Source organism: Octopus sinensis, linkage group LG11 (genome assembly GCF_006345805.1).
Source record: "Octopus sinensis linkage group LG11, ASM634580v1, whole genome shotgun sequence".
Taxonomy (NCBI): Eukaryota; Metazoa; Mollusca; class Cephalopoda; order Octopoda; family Octopodidae; genus Octopus; species Octopus sinensis.
In genome coordinates, this window is record NC_043007.1 from 17323286 (window position 1) to 17345785 (window position 22500).

At 38.5% G+C, this 22500-nt stretch overlaps 1 protein-coding gene and 1 long non-coding RNA gene across 2 annotated transcripts in view; one reads left to right on the top strand and one right to left on the bottom strand.

Annotated features, from left to right (window-relative positions):
• The window catches only part of LOC118765330, a 23647-nt gene extending 5941 nt beyond the window's left edge, over nt 1–17706 (bottom strand). The window contains exons 1-2 of the long non-coding RNA XR_005001168.1: nt 17609–17706; nt 3437–3443 (exon numbers count right to left, since the gene is read on the bottom strand). This is a non-coding gene — a long non-coding RNA (uncharacterized LOC118765330). The remainder of the gene's footprint in view (nt 1–3436; nt 3444–17608) is intronic.
• Nucleotides 1–22500, top strand: part of LOC115217253 (calmodulin-lysine N-methyltransferase-like) — a 113571-nt gene that overhangs the window by 32639 nt on the left and 58432 nt on the right. The gene's annotated exons all lie outside the window — the stretch shown is intronic.

The window sequence follows — 22500 nt, forward strand, 5'->3', positions numbered from 1 at the left end:
CACACACACACTCGACAAACACACCCATATATATATATATACATATACATACATACACATACATATATATGTAGATGCATGTATCCATATATGTGTATATACATATATATATATATATATATATATATATATATATAGATATATATATACACACGCAAGGTGGTATCAAAAAGTTCCTCGACTTGTTCTGTAGCATGCCAACAGGTGGCAGCACACAACTGCATGCACAGTGAGAATTAGCAGTGACCTTTGTGAGTCAGTGTGCCAAATGACATCGCTGTGTTGACTTTGCAAGTTTTGAAGTTCATCTCTTTGTGATCAAACGTATTCATTAAACTTGGGAAGGCTGCTACAAAGACAATGAGCGTGAGTCAGCAAGCTTACGGCAACAAGGCAATGGGTTGTACACAATGTTTCAAGTGCCATGTGAGCTTCAAAAGCAGAAGGACACCCCTGGAAGACAATCATTGATTTGGAAGACCTGCCAGAAGTGTTACCCCACAGAAATGTGGAGAAAATTCATCAGTTTGTAGATGAGGATCGTTGGAGGACAATCAAGGACATTGTTAATGTTGTTAACAATGATCTGTCGTATGGGTCGGTGCGTGGAGGTGCAATGGCCCAGTGGTTAGGGCAGCAGACTCGCAGTCGGAGGATCACAGTTTCGATTCCCAGACCAGGCATTGTGTGTGTTTATTGAACGAAAACACCTAAAAGCTCCATGAGGCCCTGGCAGGGGCTGGTGGTAGCCCCTGTTGTACTCTTTCACCACAACTTTCTCTCACTCTCTCTTCCTGTTTCTTGAGTAATGCTGTGATGGACTGGCATCCCGTCCAGCTGGGGGGAACACATGCGCCACAGAAACCAGAAAACTGGGCCCATGAGCCTGGTTAGGCTTGAAAAGGGCGATGTATGTTTTATGGGTCAGTGCAGGTAATTCTAGCATTTGGATTCTTCTCAATGACAAAGCTCCCTGTCACCAAGCTCTCCTCACTTGTGAGTTTCTCACCAAAAACATGGTATAACTTTGGCACCAACATTATTCACCAGATTTAGCACCTGTGGACTTCCATCACTTCCCCAAGATGAATATCCAGCTCAAAGGTTGCCATTTTAACACCATTGTCAAGTTCAAGAGTGAGTTCCAGAAAGTCTTTGACTCGCTTATGGGAAATGATTTCCAGGTCAGATTCCAAAAGTGGCAGGAATGATGGCACCGGTATATTGCTGCACAAGGTGACTATTTCGAAGGAGATAATGTTAGAACTTAGGTAAATAAGTTATTTTATATTAAACATAACTAGTCCAGGAAATCTTTGATATCACCTCATATATACATATATACATACATATATATATATAATATATATATATATATCCATCTCCATCCGAATGTGGCTGTGCCAGCGATGCCCCAACTGGCTTCCGTGCCGGTGGCATGTAAAAAGCACCATCTGATCATGGCCGTTGCCAGCCTCGCCTGGCCTCTGTGCTGGTGGCATGTAAAAAGCACCATCCGACCGTGGCCATTTGCCAACCTCGTCTGGCACCTGTGCCAGGGGCACATAAAAAGCACCCACTACACTCTCGGAGTTAGGAAGGGCATCCAGCAGTAGAAATATTGCCAGATCAGACTGGGCCCGGTGCAGCCTTCTGGCTTCCCAGACCCCGGTCGAACCATCCAACCCATGCCAGCATGGAAAGCAGACGCTAAACGATGATGATGATGATGATATATATATACATACATATATATATATATAATATATATATAATATATATATATATAACTGTTGAATAACCTATTTTGAATACCTGAGAGCAAGCATTTGGCGTAATCTCTTACTATTTAGAAATATATATATATATATTATATATATATATATAAGCTTTTTGCAACAAGCATTAACAGACTTCAGGATGCAAGGCAAAGGAGAAAAGTGGCTGCAAATATACCACCTGCACTGACCTGTAATCCTCATACTTGCAACATCTGTGGCTTTCTTTGAAAATCGTTGACGGGACTTAAATGTCACATTCTACATAAGCATTATGACTGACAAAGACAACAGCATGTTGTCAGAGTCTCATATGTTGAAACCGATTGGATAGTCCATCATCCATCAGCTATATATTATTATTATGTGGAGGCGCAATGGCCCAGTGGTTAGGGCAGCGGACTCGTGGTTGTAGGATCGCGGTTTCGATTCCCAGACCGGGCATTGTGAATGTTTATTGAGCGAAAACACCTAAAGCTTCACAAGGCTCCTGCAGGGGATGGTGGTGATCCCTGCTGTACTCTTTCACCACAACTTTCTCTCACTCTTTCTTCCTGTTTCTGTTGTACCTGTATTTCAAAGGGGCCGGCCTTGTCACTCTCTGTGTCACGCTGAATATCCCCGAGAACTACGTTAAGGGGGTGCATGTCTGTGGAATGCTCAGCCACTTGCATGTTAATTCCACGAGCAAGCTGTTCCGTTGATCGTATCAACCGGAACCCTCGTCGTCGTAACCGACGGAGTGCTTCCTTCCATATATTATTATTATATGAGAGATGCACAGTGATGGTGCAAAATAAACAAGCTTTTAGATCTCTTTTACTCTTTTACTTGTTTCAGTCATTTGACTGAGGCCATGCTGGAGCACTGCCTTTAGTGGAAGAAATCAATCCCAGGACATATTCTTTGTAAGCCTAAGACTTATTCTATCGATCTCTTTTGCTGAACCGCTAAGTTACAGGGACGTAACACACCAGCATCGGTTGTCAAGCAGTGTTGAGGGGACAAACACACACATACATATATACGACAGGCTTCTTTCAGTTTCCGTCTACCAAATCCGCTCACAAGGCTTTGGTTGGCCTGAGGCTATAGTAGAAGACACTTGCCCAAGATGCCACGCAGTGGGACTAAACCCTGAACCATGTGGTTGGTAAGCAAGCTACTTACCACACAGCCACTCAACTGTTAATATGTAAAAGAAGTTTTTTTCACAAGACCTGTAAAAAGGTATTGCCACTATGGTTTGCAATGGAGATAATTTCCCACTTTAAGCAAATAGTGTTAAACCACAAAAGTTCCTTCATAGGATATGCATTTCAAGCTTTTTATGCTCTCTTCAAGACAGCTCTAAACTGATTGAAAATTGATATTTCCTTATAAGGAATCAGTAAAATTTATCTACCTGTAGCATGCTTTGGGTGCCAGGCTGGAATAAAACATATGAGAGCATGCTAAACAGTTGTGTGAAATAACCAAACTTTTAGGTCACCTTAAATATGCTTGGAACATATTTGACCTGTAAAGAGGCATTATCACTGAAGTTTGCCATCTTTATCTTTGTACATACATACATACATACATACATACATATATATATATCATCATCATCATCATCATCGTTTAACGTCCGCTTTCCATGCTAGCATGGGTTGGACGATTTAACTGAGGACTGGCGAACAGATGGCTGTGCCAGGCTCCAATCTGATCTGGCAGAGTTTCTACAGCTCAATGCTCTTCCTAACGCCAACCACTCCAAGAGTGTATAGGGTGCTTTTAATGCACCACTGGCACGAGGGCCAGGCTGGCAACAGCCACGCTCGAAAATGGTGTTTTTTATGTGCCACCTGCACAGGAGTCAGTCCACCGGCACTAGCAACAACCTTGCTCGAATGTTTTGTTCATGTGCCAGTGAGGCGACGCTGACAATGATCATGTATATATATATATATATATATATATAATATTATGACTCAGTGGTTAGAGTATTGGGCTCACAATCACGAGGTAGTGAGTTCAATTCCTGGACCAGGCTGTGTGTTGTGTTCTTGAGCAAGACACTTTATTTCATATTGCTCCAGTTCACTCAGCTGTAGAAATGAGTTGCAACATCATTGGTGCTAAACTTTATTGGCTTTTGCTTTTCCCTTGGATAACATCAGTGGTGTGGAGAGGGGAGGCTGGTATGCATGGGTGATTGCAACAACCTTGCCTGGACTTGTGCCTCATAGGGTAACTTTCTAGGTGCAATCCCATGGTCAGTCATGACTGAAGCGGGGTCTTTACCCTTTCTGTGTGTGTGTGTGTGTGTGTGTGTTGTGTGTGTGTAAACGTATATATATATGTTGTGGATTCTCCCATGGCATTTGGCATATGAGTGTCTAACAGCCAATATTATAACCACCAGATTACCCGCACAGATGAATTGTTTTAAGTGGTGAAGGCTGAAAGCAGAAATTTGGTGTGAATGTTTGCCACAAACGCAGTAAACAACATACCTCAGGCTTTTATATTAGAGTTCTCCATCTCCTGGCTTAGAGTCTAACCAACCTTGGCAGACTAAATGCACATCTAGACACCAAACTAGCCATTGCATTTCATGAATGTACCTAGTCTAAACTTCTAGTTACTCTAAGTTACGTATAATGCAAGGATTAAAGTCCCTGTTATGACACAATGATTTCAACAAATTTTGAACTCATGATCTTGTGATCAGAAGTCCAGTATCTTAGCTTTGTTGCTACCTTTATTGTTGTTAATTAGCTCTAGGTAAACCCTGATAAAGCAATCTATGATCAAAAGCACTCCAGCCCAAATCATTGCATCTTTTTTCTATGTGCACAGAGCCTGGAACCGCATCATCCAATGGGTCTTTCTCAAAGATTGTGAGTGTGATTTCAAGAAGATTTGCCTGCTATTTCTAGCAAGTCAAACAACCACATAGAGACATTTTGCATCATGTAATGTACCTCTTCTAAACTACCAGTCACTATAAATTGTAATACATGTTTTAAAATACTCTTGGGCGGGCAAATTGTTAACTTTCTGAATGGCATACTTAATGAAAAATTACCTTGAATTATTTTAGTCATACGACCCACCTGATGCTAATAATGACTTATGTGGCACACTTCTCAAGAAAAATGCCCATGGCACAGGACTGTGTTATAAGTAGCTTGCTTACCCAACCACATGGTTCTGGGTTCAGTCCCACTGCGTGCACCTTGGGCAAGTGTCTTCTACTATAGCCTCGGGCCGAGCAAAGCCTTGTGAGTGGATTTGGTAGACGGAAACTGAAAGAAGCCCGTCGTATATATGTGTGTGTGTGTGGTGTGTGTGTGTGTGTGTATGTGTTTGTCCCGCCAACATTGCTTGACAACCGATGCTGGTGTGTTTACATCCCTGTAACTTAGCGGTTCGGCAAAAGCGACCAATAGAATAAGTACTAGGCTTACAAAGAATAAGTCCTGGGGTCGATTTGCTCGACTAAAAGGCGGTGCTCCAGCATGGCCACAGTCAAATGACTGAAACAAGTAAAAAAAAAAAAAGAGTTTAAAATACTCTTGCTCAAGAAAACAATGCATCATCCAGTCCAGGAATCAAAACCACAATCATATGAGCATGAGTCCAACACCCTAACCACTAAGCAACGTGCCTCCATTTTGCAGCAGAGTGGACTTTACTAAAGATACCCAAAGACCAGGTGGATTTGTAACAAATTTTGAACTTGTGCTTTTGTTGCTAGTGAGCCAGTCTCTTAACCACTCAGCCACTGTAAAGCATCAGGTGTGAGCATCTTATAGTAACTATTGTTATACATAAGAAAGAATATTTATTTAATAAAAGTCTTCAGATAATGCATCCAACTTGTGAAAAAAAACGTTTCCTTCTGAAGTTCTGAAGGTTATAAGAGCAGGTAACACCTGAGTTTGTTGCTTACACCTGGAGACTCTCCCAATCTCTCTCTCTCTCTCTCGTTCTGTTGTAACCTGACTTAACGTGATTTAAGTGAGTCAAAATGCAAACAGTAACTTGATCCTGTGTATAATTGCCTCACTTCGTTTACAAATACATCAGCAGGTATCTATTTGATGCTAAGCATGGTGAATGTTGAAGCGTTCTTTTTTTCACCTCACTTCACCAGAGCTTTCTAACAATGCACTAAACTGTTTGTTTATAAAGGTTTATATTTGCTTGACACTGTTTCTGCCTTTCATTTTACATATCATTCTCCTACACTCCTCTCTCTCTCTTCTCTCTCTCTCTCTCTCTCTCTCTCTCTCTCTCTCTCTCTACCTCTTTCTCTCTCTTCCTGTATTGATTTTTGTTTTATTCAAAAGCTTTTTACTTTTACTTTCTGTATCATTTATTTTCTGCTTTAATTCTATATAATTATCTGAATCATCATAATTGCAATCATCGTCATCAATACATTTACAAACACACACACACACACACGTGCACACACACACACACGTGCACACACACACACACAAACACACACACATACGTATATATATATGTTTATACACACATACATATATGTGTGTGTGTGTGTGTATAAGTACAGGCATCCACTAGGTAGGGCCATAAATGTGAGGTTAAGATGCTTGCTTCCCAACCACATACTCTTATTTCTTTATTACCCACAAGGGGCTAAACATAGAGGGGACAAACAAGGACAGACAAATGGATTAAGTTGATTATATCGACCCCAGTGCGTAACTGGTACTTATTTAATCGACCCCGAAAGGATGAAAGGCAAAGCCGACCATGGCGGAATTTGAACTCAGAACGTAGTGGCAGTCGAAATACGGCTACGCATTTCGCCCGCCGTGCTAACGTTTCTGCCAGCTCGCCACATGCTCTTGGGTTCAGCCCCACTTTATAGCACCATGGCATGTGTCTTCTACTATGGCCCCGAGGCAACCAAAGACTTGTGAGGGGATTTGGTTGATGGAAACTGAAATGTGTGTGCGTGGTTGGGGGTATCCTCTTGTCCAGACAAATTGTGATGGTTGTACATGAGCATCATCATCATCATCATCAAACTGGTGAGGATTTTCATTTCCAGTTGTCAGCCATGAGGAAACATTACCTTGCTTGGAAACAGGTGAGGGTCAGTTATGAGAAAGGTAACCAACCATAGAAAATCTGCTTCAGCTAATTCCTTCTGACCCCTGCAAACATGGAAAAGTGCACATTAAAATGATGATGATAATGACACACACACACACACACACACACACACACACACACACACACAGAGTTATTGTATACAGTACTCAGGTGTACTATAACTCATCAGAAAAAGTGACAAAAGGTGCGTGGACAGTACAGAGAATAATGCACGGGAAAAGAGAAGTCTTTAAAAAAATGTAGGGGAACATCAAATGTACTGCTGGGAAATTTTAGAAAGCATAGACATTCTGAAGGATACAGATAATGCTATCAGCTAACTACAGATGAGGGTAGATTATTACTTGCTTCAGAAATTCTAAGTGTGGAGAAATGTTTCTGAAAGTCATGAGTACTACATTGTTTTGTTTTTTTTCTGATTTTGTAAGTATAGCCACGAGTGTTAGGCATAGGAAATTCAAAAAGGTGCCCAAGGTTGTTGTAGGAAAGATGGTGGATAATCTAGTCGGTGTCTTCCAAGTCAATTGTCAGACCTCAGACATGAATGCATGAAAAAACAGTTTTTCTTTTCCTTGTGCTTCATTAAATACATGACTATGTTCCAGTTTTATCTTTTTACTAGCAGTATCACCCGGCATTACTTGGGTTTGTTTCGACCCTTTAGAATTGACATTTTTGAAAAGTAAATATTTTGCATTATGTAGCTTGTTATTCTCTTTAAGTGAACATTTTTCTGGTTGAAATATACCGAAAAATGGCGACACAGCAGTCAAAAAATCGTAAAAAATAGGGATTTTCATAGAAAAAAAGCACCTTTTTGATGTAAATAATTTTTGGTGTTAACATGGTCTGATTTGAATTTTTTCCTTCTACGGAAGGAAGAGCAAGCTTTCTTCTATCATACTCTCAATTTTGGTCAACTTGCACCGCAGGGTCTTGGAGGAGATAGTGTTAGTTGAAGGCTACCAAACCTGCCATACACAGACAACTTCAGCTTTATATATATAGAGAGAGATTTCAATCCTTCATATTTTTTTCATTAGCTTTTGCAGCTGGTTTGGAACTCTAGAGTTTCCTAAACTGGTGGTCATTCATTTGCTGCTTTTATTAATCTATATTCCAGTAACTCCACTTCATTCCTGGCACCCAATCCTTATAGCTAATCCCTTCCCTAGACATGACAATAAAATATAAATATATACAATTACTTTATTATATTGAGGGATGTAATGTCTAGTTAATCCTAGTATAACCCTCTTAACAAATGCTATCTTATAATCTCAGCAACTAAGCTTCACCTGATTTTTTTTTCCATTAGTTACCTAATGAGTCAGTGAGAAAGCCTCTATGTGGTCATCTGGCCTGCTAGAAATTGCTGTTATATCTTCAGTTCACAGTATACAATAGCCAAAAGGATGAAAATACTAGCTATGTTTCTGGTTTCCCTGTACAACAACAAAGAAAATAAAAAATTATGAGATAGGTGTAGAAGTGGCTGTGTGGTAAGTAGCTTGCTTACCAACCACATAGTTCTGGGTTCAGTTCCACTGCATGGCATCTTGGGCAAGTGTCTTCTACTATAGCCTCGGGCCGACCAAAGCCATGTGAGTGGATTTGGTAGACGGAAACTGAAAGAAGCCTGTTGTATATATGTACACACACACATATATATATGTGTGTGTGTGTGTTTGTATTTGCCCCCCCAACATTGCTTGATAACTGATGTTGGTGTGTTTATGTCCCTGTAACTTAGCAGTTCGGCAAAAGAGACCGATAGAATAAGTACTAGGCTTACAAAGAATAAGTCCTGGGGGCGATTTGGTCAACTAAAGGCGGTGCTCCAGTATGGCCACAGTCAAATGACTGAAACAAGTAAAAGAGTAAAAGAGTAAAAGGGAGTGTTACTTTGGATCTTCTTGATCAAAGGTCTGCTTAATCAAGGTTGACTTAGGCCTTTACAACTTTGTCTTCAAGACTCAAACTATATATATATATATGTGTGTATACACACACACGCACGCATGCACGAACATGCACATCCATATATGTACATAAATATATGTGTAAATAGATATGTGATCTGAGGAGGTTTCTTCTGTGCTGTGGGGTGCACTCAGTTCCATTACATCATTCCCTACCCACTAGGGAGCAGTGCAGAAGTAAAGCCAAAACAACTGTCGCCCTAAATAAAGCTTCCAGTACATTCTCTCTTCCACATTAATCACTTAGATTATATAGAAATATATATATAAATATGTGTATATATATATATATATATATTATATATATATATATATATATATATTGATAAAACGGTAAGATAACAAAAGAAAGAAAGAGACCTCAATATTATGTAAATAGAGGAAATTTATCTATACAATATGTTACATTACTCGGTAGTCAAGATAAAACTCTGAGTTTCAGATGCCGAAGTGGAAATCCACAACACCATCTCTTCGGTTATCTGGCTATTTGAAAACGTTATGAAAAAATACCGTTAAAAATGAAGGGAAATTACTCTGTTGTAACTCTGCTTTGCCTGCGTACTTATACATCGCTCGCATTTTTCGTCATAAAAATTATATAAAAATACATAAAAATATATAAAAATATATAAAAATATATAAAATCTTCTTGGGACATAACACAGAAAGCATGTTCTATCCGTTTTCTTTAGGGGACCAAAAACGTAACAGAAATTTAGTCACATGTGGGCATGATCCGAAAAGCTCTGTCCTTGTATTTAGACATGTGGTAGGGTCTAAGCTGCTTTTCCAGATAAGCCATCTCTCCATGTCGCATAAACCGCCCTTCCGCTGCCGTTAGTATAGGGCTTACATCTGGCCAAAATCTTCCATTGTATGTTATAATCGACACTTTATCTCTTAAAGACCAAATATGATTGGATAATTGTGTCGCTTTTCTTTCTTTGTTCCAGTGCCTAAAGCTCAAAGTGTGGTTATTGAACCTGGCCTTGAAATTACCCTCTGTCAGGCCCACGTATTCTCTTCGTCGAAACGGTGTCTTTAGTGTTATAGAGTTTACGGTAGCTTCATATATGATGGTCTTGGACATGCAAGCTCCATTTAGCGGGCACAATTCTTTATTCTGCATGAACAGCTGTTTTCTTCTTGTGTTTTTTGTATGTTATGATTGATTATGTTTTTAAAATTGGTAGTTGAACTAAAACTATTTTAAATTGTGTCTATTAAGAGTTTCCTATAAGCATGGTTAACTGGAAAATGTCTATCTATCAGTGCTAGGAAATATTTACCTATATTGAAGGCCACCTCGGGTGAGTAAGGGGGCGTAAACCAGATGACCTTCCTATTTCTATTATTCCTTTTCCTTATTGTTGGGCTGGTGATAGGTGTATATTTTATTTTTTCGCTAAAACCACTATCTTTTAAAGCTTTATTATAAACTGGGGCAACGCTATTGAAGATGTCCTCATTAGATGAGAGGCTAGAAATCCTCTTACTAATATTTTTAACTAAATTTTTGAATACTATAGGGGGATGGCATGAACCTACATTAATATAACTTAGTCTATCATTGGGCTTCCTATAAGGCTTATAAATATTATTATTAAGATCTAAGGAAACGTCTAAGAAATTGACAACCGTCAGGTTAGTGTCTATAGTTATACTAAGTCCGAAGTTTTCATTAACTGGATAGTATCCTTCCTAAAACGATCTTGTGCTGGTCCATTTGTATTAGCTGTTAAGGCGAGGGCATCATCTTTGTAGATGGCGATCTACAAAGATGATGGACCAGCACAAGATCGTTTTAGGAAGGATACTATCCAGTTAATGAACACTTCGGACTTAGTATAACTATAGACACTAACCTGACGGTTGTCAATTTCTTAGACGTTTCCTTAGATCTTAATAATAATATTTATAAGCCTTATAGGAAGCCCAATGATAGACTAAGTTATATTAATGTAGGTTAGGTTCATGCCATCCCCCTATAGTATTCAAAAATTTAGTTAAAAATATTAGTAAGAGGATTTCTAGCCTCTCATCTAATGAGGACATCTTCAATAGCGTCCCCAGTTTATAATAAAGCTTTAAAAGATAGTGGTTTTAGCGAAAAATAAAATATACACCTATCACCAGCCCAACAATAAGGAAAAGAATAATAGAAATAGGAAGGTCATCTGGTTTACGCCCCCTTACTCACCGAGGTGGCCTTCAATATAGGTAAATATTTCCTAGCACTGATAGATAGACATTTTCCAGTTAACCATGCTTATAGGAAACTCTTTAATAGACACAATTTAAAAATTAGTTTTAGTTCAACTACCAATTTTAAAAACATAATCAATCATAACATACAAAAAACACAAGAAGAAAACAGCTGTTCATGCAGGAATAAAGATTTGTGCCCGCTAAATGGAGCTTGCATGTCCAAGACCATCATATATGAAGCTACCGTAAACTCTATAACCACTAAAGACACAGTTTCGACGAAGAAATACGTGGGCCTGACAGAGGGTAATTTCAAGGCCAGGTTCAATAACCACACTTTGAGCTTTAGGCACTGGAACAAAAGAAAAGCGACACAATTATCCAATCATATTTGGTCTTTAAGAGATAAAGGTGTCGATTATAACATACAATGGAAGATTTTGGCCAGATGTAAGCCCTATACTAACGGCAGCGGAAGGTGCGGTTTATGCGACATGGAGAGATGGCTTATCTGGAAAAGCAGCTTAGACCCTACCACATGTCTAAATACAAGGACAGAGCTTTTCGGATCATGCCCACATGTGACTAAATTTCTGTTACGTTTTTGGTCCCCTAAAGAAAACGGATAGAACATGCTTTCTGTGTTATGTCCCAAGAAGATTTTATATATTTTTATATATTTTTATATATTTTTATGTATTTTTATATAATTTTTATGACGAAAAATGCGAGCGATGTATAAGTACGCAGGCAAAGCAGAGTTACAACAGAGTAATTTCCCTTCATTTTTAACGGTATTTTTTCATAACGTTTTCAAATAGCCAGATAACCGAAGAGATGGTGTTGTGGATTTCCACTTCGGCATCTGAAACTCAGAGTTTTATCTTGACTACCGAGTAATGTAACATATTGTATAGATATATATATATATATATATATATATATATATATATATATATATATATATATATTATATATATATATGTGTGTGTGTGTGTGTGTGTGTATATATATATATATATATATATATATACATATATAAACTTGACTGCTCTCACAAATGAGAATACTAAAAATGAACCTAACCACTCTCAAAAGTTAAGTAAAAAAACTGGAAAAATAATCCAGAATCCTTGTCCAGTATTGGATCGATCCCAAAATCTAATCGGTCTGTGCCAGTCACGAGGCCAAACATCCCTGAAAGTTTCATCTGAATCCATCCAGTGGTTCTTGAGATATCTTGTCCACGGACAAACAAACAAACAAGCATGACTGAAAGCAACACCTCCTCCTTCGTTAAGACGGAGGTAATAACGATATTTTTTTTATTATAAACTAGCAGTATCGCCCGGCGTTGCTCAGGTTTGTAAGGGAAATAACTATATAAGCATTTTTAGAGATGTAAAGTATAATAGCCATCTCAATATGGCTAACCACAAAGGGGGGGGGTGTTACTGTAGCTTTTTACGTTCTGAGATTTAAAAATAAATTTTTAGAGAGTTACTTCCCTTATATATGCCAAAAATGCATTAAAAAATGGGAAAAATTTATGGTAAATTTTTTTTTAAATCGTAGACTCATCGTAGACGCGCGCTAATACCCAGAAGGGCTCGATATGAATCACGACTATAAGATACCTGCTTTTGGTTAAACTGCACCGCAAAATGTGGGAGTAGTTAGGAATCTAAATCGTAGGAGACAGACAACACACAACCTCCCTTTTATATATAAAGATGATCTTGACATTCTTTTTTACATAAAATATTGTTTACATTGTTTTATTACCATTTATTTATAAAATTTTATTGGTAAAATATTTTTCTGGGAATGAATTACGATTTATAACACTTCTACTATGGGAAATTATTGCTCTGCTTTACGAGTTTCCACTTTACAAGCGGTTGCCGGGAGCTAATTAACTCATATGTCAAGGCATTACAGCCTTGTCTTCCTACTGTGCTTGTCTGACGGCTTTTGTTTCGTTTTCATCAAAGGTCAAGCTCACCCATCCAACACTTGGCAACTTGACATCATATAAACTCACGGCCGCCAGTCTGGTCAGTTCATGACACAGTTTATCAGAATTATATTAAGACTATCACTTTCTTGTTTTTTGCTTTTTTTTTTCCATTGCTAAACTATTAATGCGCTATGAAGAAAAAAAGCAAAAAAAAAAAAAATAATAATCACATTCCATGAATGTCTGTAATTATTTTCCATCAATAAAAAATGTCTTGCTTTGTGAAATGCTTAATTTATTTTAATTCATGCACTTTGGGTTATGTTATGCTAATGATTTCTTATAAGAATGAAACAATACTACAAAGGATTTCGTATTGAAATTTTTATATCATTATAATATGTAAGCAGAAAAATTAAATATGTATATTTTATGCATCTTCTTCCTTCTTCCACAATATAAATTTCAAGCTTCTTGCTTACCAACCACATGGTTCTGGGTTCAGTCCCGCTGTGTGGCACCTTGGGCAAGTGTCTTCTACTATAGCCTCGGGCCGACCAAAACCTTGTGAGTGGATTTGGTAGACAGAAACTGAAAGAAGCCCGTCGTATATATGTATACATGTGTGTGTGTGTGTGTGTGTCTGTATTTGTCCCCCCAAAATCGCTTGACAACTGATGCTGGTGTGTTTACATCCCTGTAACTTAGTGGTTCAGCAAAAGAGATCGATAGAATAAGTCTTAGGCTTACAAAGAATATGTCCTGGGATTGATTTCTTCCACTAAAGGCGGTGCTCCAGCATGGCCTTAGTCAAATGACTGAAACAAGTAAAAGAGTAAAAGAGTATATAAATGTTCCTTGTCGAACCATTGTTTCTTGATCTTGACCTTAACGAAGCATGGTTTTGCAAACCACCCAAAGAACAAAGAAATGGAAAGATAGCAATGAACTTGGTGCCCCCAAGTAGATTGTGGATATACTTGAACTGAAGGTCAGTAGTGAGGTTAAACTGGTTGTGTTGTTAATGGTTCATCCAAAGCATTTAGAAGTTCATTGAAAATGCCTAGAGGTTCATCCAGAGTAGCTGGAGATTCATTCAAAACACCATGTAGCATTTTTCTGCAAGCTACATGAGACAAAAAGTCATGATCTTGTTTGAATTGTAATGCCAATATTGAACTAAAAGAATTTGTAGACCCTTCATATTTTGAGTCTCATAAGCTGCCAATTCATATTTGTGTTCTAACAGTTGTGAAGTTATGGGAAATAGTTGAACAGGGCATTTTAGAGCTTGTTCACCCGTTAATAGCACGTGGACATCACAAACCCACCCACCCACCCCTAATCATCATCATCATCTTTTAACGTCCGCTTTCCATGCTAGCATGGGTTGGACGATTTGACTGAGGTCTGGTGAACCAGATGGCTGCACCAGGCTTCAATCTTGATCTGGCAGAATTTCTATAGCGGGATGCCCTTCCTAACGCCAACCACTCTGAGAGTGTAGTGGGTGCTTTTTACGTGCCAGTCAGGAGGTACTGGCAACAACCTCGCTATAATCTTTTACGCATGCCACCGGCACAGGTGCCAGTAAGGTGATGCTGGTAATGATCACGCTTGAATGGTGCCTTTTACATGCCAACGGCAAGGAGGCCAGATAGCCGCTCTGGCAGCGATCACGCTCGGATGGTGCTCTTAACATTCTACTAGCACAGGGCTCAAGTGCCAGTAAAGCGACGCTTTTAACGATCACACTCAAATGGTGCCTTTTATGTGCAATGAAGTAATATAAAAAACAAGGCAGAAATTTACATATTTGTGGTGATACAAAATAGGCTTTAATTTATCTTTTATTTTTTTACTTGTTTCTCTCATAGGACTCCAACCATACTGGGGTACTGTATTGAAGGGCATAGTCGAACAGATCTACCCCAGTGTTTATCAGGGTTGCTAATGGGGTGGTCATGGCTGGAACACCTTTGATCATAGGTCTGTACAATCAGGGCTGACTTGGAACAACAACAGCTATTGGTTTTCATTTTATTCCATCCTGTCTTAGCCAGATTTCAAACAACAAACAAACATATTGTAAAATTCTTCAGTTCAGTACTTCGACTTGTGTTGTAGATTCTCTCCAAAAGAAATACAATGAACAAGAGTTAAATTGGTGCAAATATCTGAATTCATAGAAGCTTTAAACCTACAGTAATACTGAAGAATGGTTGTATGAGAATGAGGGAGAGAGAAAGAGAACTATTCCTCGTTACTGAGATAGTAATATATATTTAGATTGTTTGTATTCTTGGAAGAATCATCTCTCTTTCTCTCTATCTTTCTTTCTTTCTCTCTCTCTCTCATTCTTTCTCTCTTTCTTTCTGTATCGGTGATTGTTAATTCAACACATGACAAAGTAGCTTCTTCACTTTTTGACAAAATTTAAATATTCTAAGCCTGTTTTTATCTGATTTTACTTCCATAGCAACATTAATCGGATTAAGAGAAAATTTTCAGACAAAAGATTTAAGAAACAGATAGCAGCAGATTGCTGTGCAAGGTGCTTCAATATCAGATACTCAGGAGAGACAAGTAGGGAAAGACCAGATGTTTAGTGCATGTAAACATGTGCATGTATACATGTTTACATGTCTTTATCCATGTGTTTGCACATGTGTTTCTGTGCATGTGTGTCGATGTGATACTTCTGTGATATGTAAAAGAATGTAATTATATACCTGTCCTTTGATTGATCACGCTTGCTGTGGATTAATTTCCTTCGATATTATTTATACAGTGACATTATACTGCAAACAGTGTATAATGGAATCATCGCCAGACAGTTGCTAGAATTCCGTTTGCCATTCAAAAATGAACAAGGTCCTGATGGTGATGCTGTTGTTGTTGTTGTTGTTAAGCAACAAGATGGGTAATGGTGATTAGGTGATGGTCTAAGGCTTAGGGGCGGGAGACCCCAGACCTTGGAAAAAAAAAGAAAAACTTTGGTCGTCTTGTTGTAGTCAAGGGCTCTTCGTTGACGCCCGACACCACTGGGAGGTGGCCCTCAAAGTCACTGGAAATGGTGATCTCCAGGTCCAAATTCTTGAACAGCTGATGGTGATGCTAAACCATGTTGGTGCCTTTAAATGAATTTACTCTGCTGCAAGAATTCAGAATAGGTCTCCAGTCCAAGGATTGTAGTTTGAAGAACAGTAACTAAGGTTCTTACCTTGAGCTCAGAAATGGCTCTGAAAAGGAAACTACTCAAAGCTCTGAGACACTCACTAATCTGATTTCTTGACCAGAATATACGATACACACAGATTCTGTCCACATGTCTGTTCTTTGTTTGAGTTCCGCCGTTTTGTTACCTGATGTCACTTCCTCTCTCACTTCTGGTGCATCACTCCCGAATGTTTACCTTCACTTCCAGCACTTTGTCTACAATCGGCATGATTACAAGTAAAACAGCAGAAGACATACTTACATTCACACACACACACCCATTCTCATGTGTGCATGCACACTCAAACACACATACATTCACATGTACACACACATACACATGTACTCATGAACATTCAAACACACATACATTTACATGCGCATGCGTGCAAAAACACACACACATTCTCTTGTGTGCATGCACACTCAAACACACATACATTCACATGCACATGCGTACATACACACACACACACACATTCTCATGTGTGCATGCACACTCAAACACACATACGTTCACATGCACACACACATACACATGTACTCATGTGTGCATGCGCACACTCAAACACATATTCACAAGTAAATGAGTGGAAATCAACCCGGTGAGTGTGTTAATAAGGCATTAAAACAGAATGACTCTCCCCAGACATAATAATATATATATATATATATATATATAGTATATTTAATATATAGTATATTTAATATAACATGGTATATTTAGCATAATGTACAATTTATTTATTATATAATATATATCATGCCTGTACATCTAAAATAACATACAATATGTATCTACTGTATAGTAACATATAGCATATCAGAATATCTCTAGTATGTAGACATACTGTGTCCAGATATAGACACTGACTGGTTGGACCAATCAAAACTTTGAATTTCTTAAATTGCCTGCTTCTCCATTTTTACAATGTGTTTAACTTCATCAGAATATTCTGCTTGAATTGTATATTTTTGTGAGTTTAAAATGCAGTGACATTTATATTAGGTACAGCGTCACATAAATGATTAATGTGTATTGGTTCTTTTAATATCAACTCCACTGACAGTCTTGGAATATTGATTTATCACATTCTCTGGAGGAAATTTTGCAGTAGAATAAGCATTTTGAATAAAGAATTGTAATTATAATAGTGTGAGATACTTGGTTAGAATAGAGCTGATGGCAGCTATTGTTAAAAAAAAATAGTCCCTGAAGAGATATGGTTCATCTAGCTGAAGTGTTTTACTGTATATTATTAGAATTGTTTTGTTACCTCTTGAGGAATTCTGAGACCTTTCTAAATAGTAAGATTCACTGCCCACTTTTCCATGCTTGCATGGGTCAGACAGAATTTGAGGCAAATTTCCTACAGCTAGGTGCCCTTCCTGCTGTCAACATTCATCTGATTCCAAGTAAGGTAATAATTCAGGTTTTACACAGAGAATTAAAAATGTAAAACCTTGCTTGTATAATGATGATGCTCATTTGTAACTATCACACGACTAGATAAGGGTACAAACACACACACACACACACACACACACTCACACATACTGCACAAACTGGTGGTTGATACTTTCATCTCCTTTCCTACTGATTCTATATTTGCTGTCTGACTGAGTTTTGACAATCTTTACCTTTATCAGATTTGTTCTATTGTCTTGTCCCTGAACAGCTATAATTAATGTTTTGGTCTCTCATTTCGAGTGCCCATCCATCAACCATAGCCAACGTTCTTTACTTCAAACATTCTCAGTTCACTGCATAAATTAGCCTTGAAATTCCATTTCTTTCCACTTGCTTATTCTGTTGTTTTTCCTTTCCTCTTTGAAGTCTCCTACTGTTTCAGTTTTTGGGTACTTCTGGCTGCCAATAGTACTCTTTCTTTTTACTTTGTACAACATAATTTTTCAGACCCAGTATTGCAGCATCAATAGTGTCTTTTGTGTTTAGTAGTCCTCTGTTGCCTTCTTTTCTTGGTAGGTATAGTCTGTTGGAATTACTCTTAGGATGGTGTGCATTGTGAGCAGCTTTCTAGTTCTTCTATCCAGACTCTGTAACTTGACCTTTGTCCATTCCAGGAAGGGAGCAGAGTATTTATTATTTTAATGATATTCCCACCATTTAATTTTGTTCCAGGCACCTTCCAAATTATCCTTTCATACTCTTTAGTGATTTTCTCTCTCACTCATTCTTTCCACGATCCTATTGTCTTGCAGCACTCCTTGGTGTTTGTATCCCTAATTATTCCACAGTGATCTAATGATGTTGTCTTGTGGTAATTTCCTGCCTTTAGTGCCTACCATCCAACTGCTTTTCATAATTAGAGCTGAACTCTTATTTATCTCAAACTGCATTCCAATATCTTTACTGAACTTTCTCATCATTTGGTCAAATAATCCATTATAATAATAATAATAATAATAATAATAATAATAATAATAATAATTATTATTATTATTATTATTATTATTATTATAATTGAGTGAGAGAACAGTGCATGCCATCAAAGTGACACTGGGGTAAAATATACAAAGCCCAGTATACCCATCATGACTACCCGTCTGATAAGGGTACACCAGGCACATGCATCACAACCATATGTGCACGGCAGGGTGATCTCATATCAAAATAAACAGCACATGACCTTGCAGGTGGGGCCCATCCTACTCAAAAGGTCCCTGAATAAGGGTTGTTTAAGGATGTTGAACAACCCACCCATGTTTCCAAAGGTGAAATATCCAAACCTCTAAAAGTTCCTTTCAACACACAGCTATGATGCTCCCCCACTACTTCTGCTCATGATCAGAGATGCACATATCGTCAGCCACTAAAGGACATGGTCAACTGGTTAAGGTCAAGCAACTGACAAGCAAATCTGTGGTATTGAGCAGAATATTTGCTGTAGCCCATCTTTTATACCAAGACAAAACAATGTACATGACAACACTTCCAATCAGTTAAGATCAGCAGCCATGAGAGCCACTGCCTGGTACTGCATCAGGGCATTTATTATTATTATTATTATTATTATTATTATTATTATTATTATTAACTCAGCTCAGATGATTAGAATTCTTTTTTAGTTTTGTTGTAAAGACTATGTCATTGCTGACTGGTTTAGGTCACTTGAATAACAAAACATGTCTAATTCAAATGATTTGTTACATCTCGTAGCTTCTTATTTTATTTGACCTTTCTTCTGTGACTCACAGAATCATTCACATCAGTTGGTGGACACAAACAAAATTATAATTTTATCTTTCTCTATCACGCTACAAGCCAATATTTTCTGATGTTGCTTTACAGCACACACAGTTCTCTATAAAGATCATTAATTCACTCATTCACTCATTCAGTTATTCATAGCACTTCATAACAAATACAACACACTAAAATAATTCGTAGGCTAACACTGCATTCAAAATCATATGATAATTCAAACACCGAAAAAGAAAAAAATAGCTCAATAAGCTGCTGTGATGTTCATGGGTTAGCTGGTGTTTCTCTCCAGGTTTTTGTAATGGTGGATAGCTGAGAGACATATCTGTCCCCTGCTTAAGATATTGATCTATTGTAGGTTTTTGTTGGCACTCTGTCGGTTACGACAACGAGGGTTCCAGTTGATCCGATCAGTGGAACAGCCTGCTCGTGAAATTAACGTGCAAGAGGCTGAGCACTCCACAGTCACGAGTACCCTTAACGTAGTTCTCGGGGAGATTCAGCATGACACAGAGTGTGACAAGGCTGGCCCTTTTGAAATACAGGTACAACAGAAACAGGAAGAAAGAGCGAGAGAAAGTTGGGGCGAAAGAGTACAGCAGGGTTCACCACCATCCTCTGCTGGAGCCTCGTGGAGCTTTTAGGTATTTTCGCTCAATAAACACACACAACGCCCGGTCTGGAAATCGAAACCACTATCCTAAGTCCGCGAGTCTGCTACCCTAACCACTGGGCCATTGCACCTCCACTCTATTGTAGGTAACTTTTTACTATAAGAGGCATATAACATTGCATTGATTGCCAATTAACGAATCAGTTTTCGAATCAGCAGTTTATTCATTTGTTTTTAAAATCTTTTTTGATACCAACCCAACTGAGACTATCCCTGGTTCTAATGATATAAATGTCTCTGTTTTAAATTGATCTAAATTACAACCTTCCTTGAAAAATTTCATGTTAATCTATGTTCCAAATACCAGCTTAATAATGACAAAATTATTTTTTTGAAATTAACTGAAACAAAAGCAGTGTATTTCAACAGTTAATTAGCAGCCACAGTAAAAGCAGCCCTTCCAATTTCTCCTAGAGTTACAATTTTGCATCACCACGCGAGCAAGTTTTGAAATAGGATCTGATATGATAGAAGCATATCAGATCCTATTTCAAACACCACAGGTCTATTCATGGATGTCTTTTGCAGTTAATTAAAAAGCCTATCTTTTTTAAAATAATTGATTGTAAGTTAATGTATACATCATACTGTCACACATGTTGTATCAAGTTCACCACTAACCACTGTTTTCATAGAGACACTAAGATGAATGAGAGATAGGGAGATGAATGATAGAGATGAATGATAGAGATGAATGATGAAAGGTGGTGAGATGACTGAATGGGAGATGGCTGGTGGAGATAAGAGTCATCATTATCATCATCATCATTTAACATCCATAATCCATGCTGGAATAGGTTGGACAGTTTGAGAAATATCCAATGGTCCCAGTGTCTGCTTTGGCATGGTTTCCATGTCTGGATGCTCTTCCTAATACCAACCACATTACTGTGTACTGGGTACTTGTTTTTTTTTGTTTTTTTTGTGCCACCAGTACTAGTGAGGTTACCATACAGCTTGCAGGCAAGCTGGCAGAAATGTTAGCACGCCGGGAGAAATGCGTAGCCGTATTTCGTCTGCCATTACGTTCTGAGTTCAAATTCCGCCGAGGTCGACTTTGCCTTTCATCCTTTCGGGGTCGATAAATTAAGTACCATTTATGCACAGGGGTCAATGTAATCGACTTAATCCATTTGTCTGTCCTTGTTTGTCCTCTCTGTGTTTAGCCCCTTGTGGGTAGGAAAGAAATAGGTATTTTGTCTGCCGTTACATTCTGAGTTCAAATTTCGCCGAGGTCGACTTTGCCTTTCATCCTTTCAGGGTCAATAAATTAAGTACCAGTTACGCAATGGGGTCGATGTAATCGACTTAATCCGTTTGTCTGTCCTTGTTTGTCCCCTCTATGTTTAGCCCCTTGTGGGTAGTAAAGAAATAGGTTGCCATGCAGCTTGCAAGATTACAAAACCTAAGGAAGTGGGGCAGGGCAGGGGTCTTTATGCCAGATTTAGCCCCAATATTTTACCTGGTTTATGTTCAAACAGTCAAACTCTAGTCTCTTACATCTATCTACCCGACAATGTCATTCTAAAAATATACAGTTGCAACATTGAAATCTCAAAGTTACAAGATAACGCATGATTAATTCAAAACAATTATCAATGTGAATTAATAAGGAATAAATTCGACAGAATAATCTGAATGCTAAAGGGTTAAGGTGTGAGAGGAAGGGTGAGAAAGAGCAGGTTCTTGTTGCAGAGGAGCTGCATGGCTATTCACATTAAGGGGAGAGAGAGTGAGAATGAATTAGTAGTATCTCTAAAGAGATCAACAGTGGTGATGAAGTGTTCACATGGCACCCTCAAGGTATGAGGTGAGTAAAAGTGAGTGTGGGGGGGGGGGGCACAGAAGCTAGGATTATGTAGGTGGTGGAGAGATGCAAGAGTGTATGGTGGGACAAGAGATAAGGCAATGGCAGAAATGGGAGGTTGACAGGGCATGGACAAGAGAGATGTCATATGTTTGGATAGGATGTGGGAGAGAAAAAGAAAGAGAGACAGACATAGAACCTGAGTACAGATAATTTGGTGATGATAATAAAAATATGTTTTACTTTCATTCCTCACTGAATTTCTTAGTAACCTAAGGTTTTACCTTCAGTGCCGGTGACATGTAAAAGAACTGTCCGAACGTGGTTGTTGCCAGCGCTGCCCCAACTGGCCTCCATGCCGGTAGCACATAAAAAGCACCAACCGATCGTGGCCGTTGCCAGCCTCCCCTGGCACCTGTGCCGGTGGCATGTAAAAAGTACCCACTACACTCACAAAGTGGTTGGCATTAGGAAGGGCCTCCAACTGTAGAAACACTGCCAGATC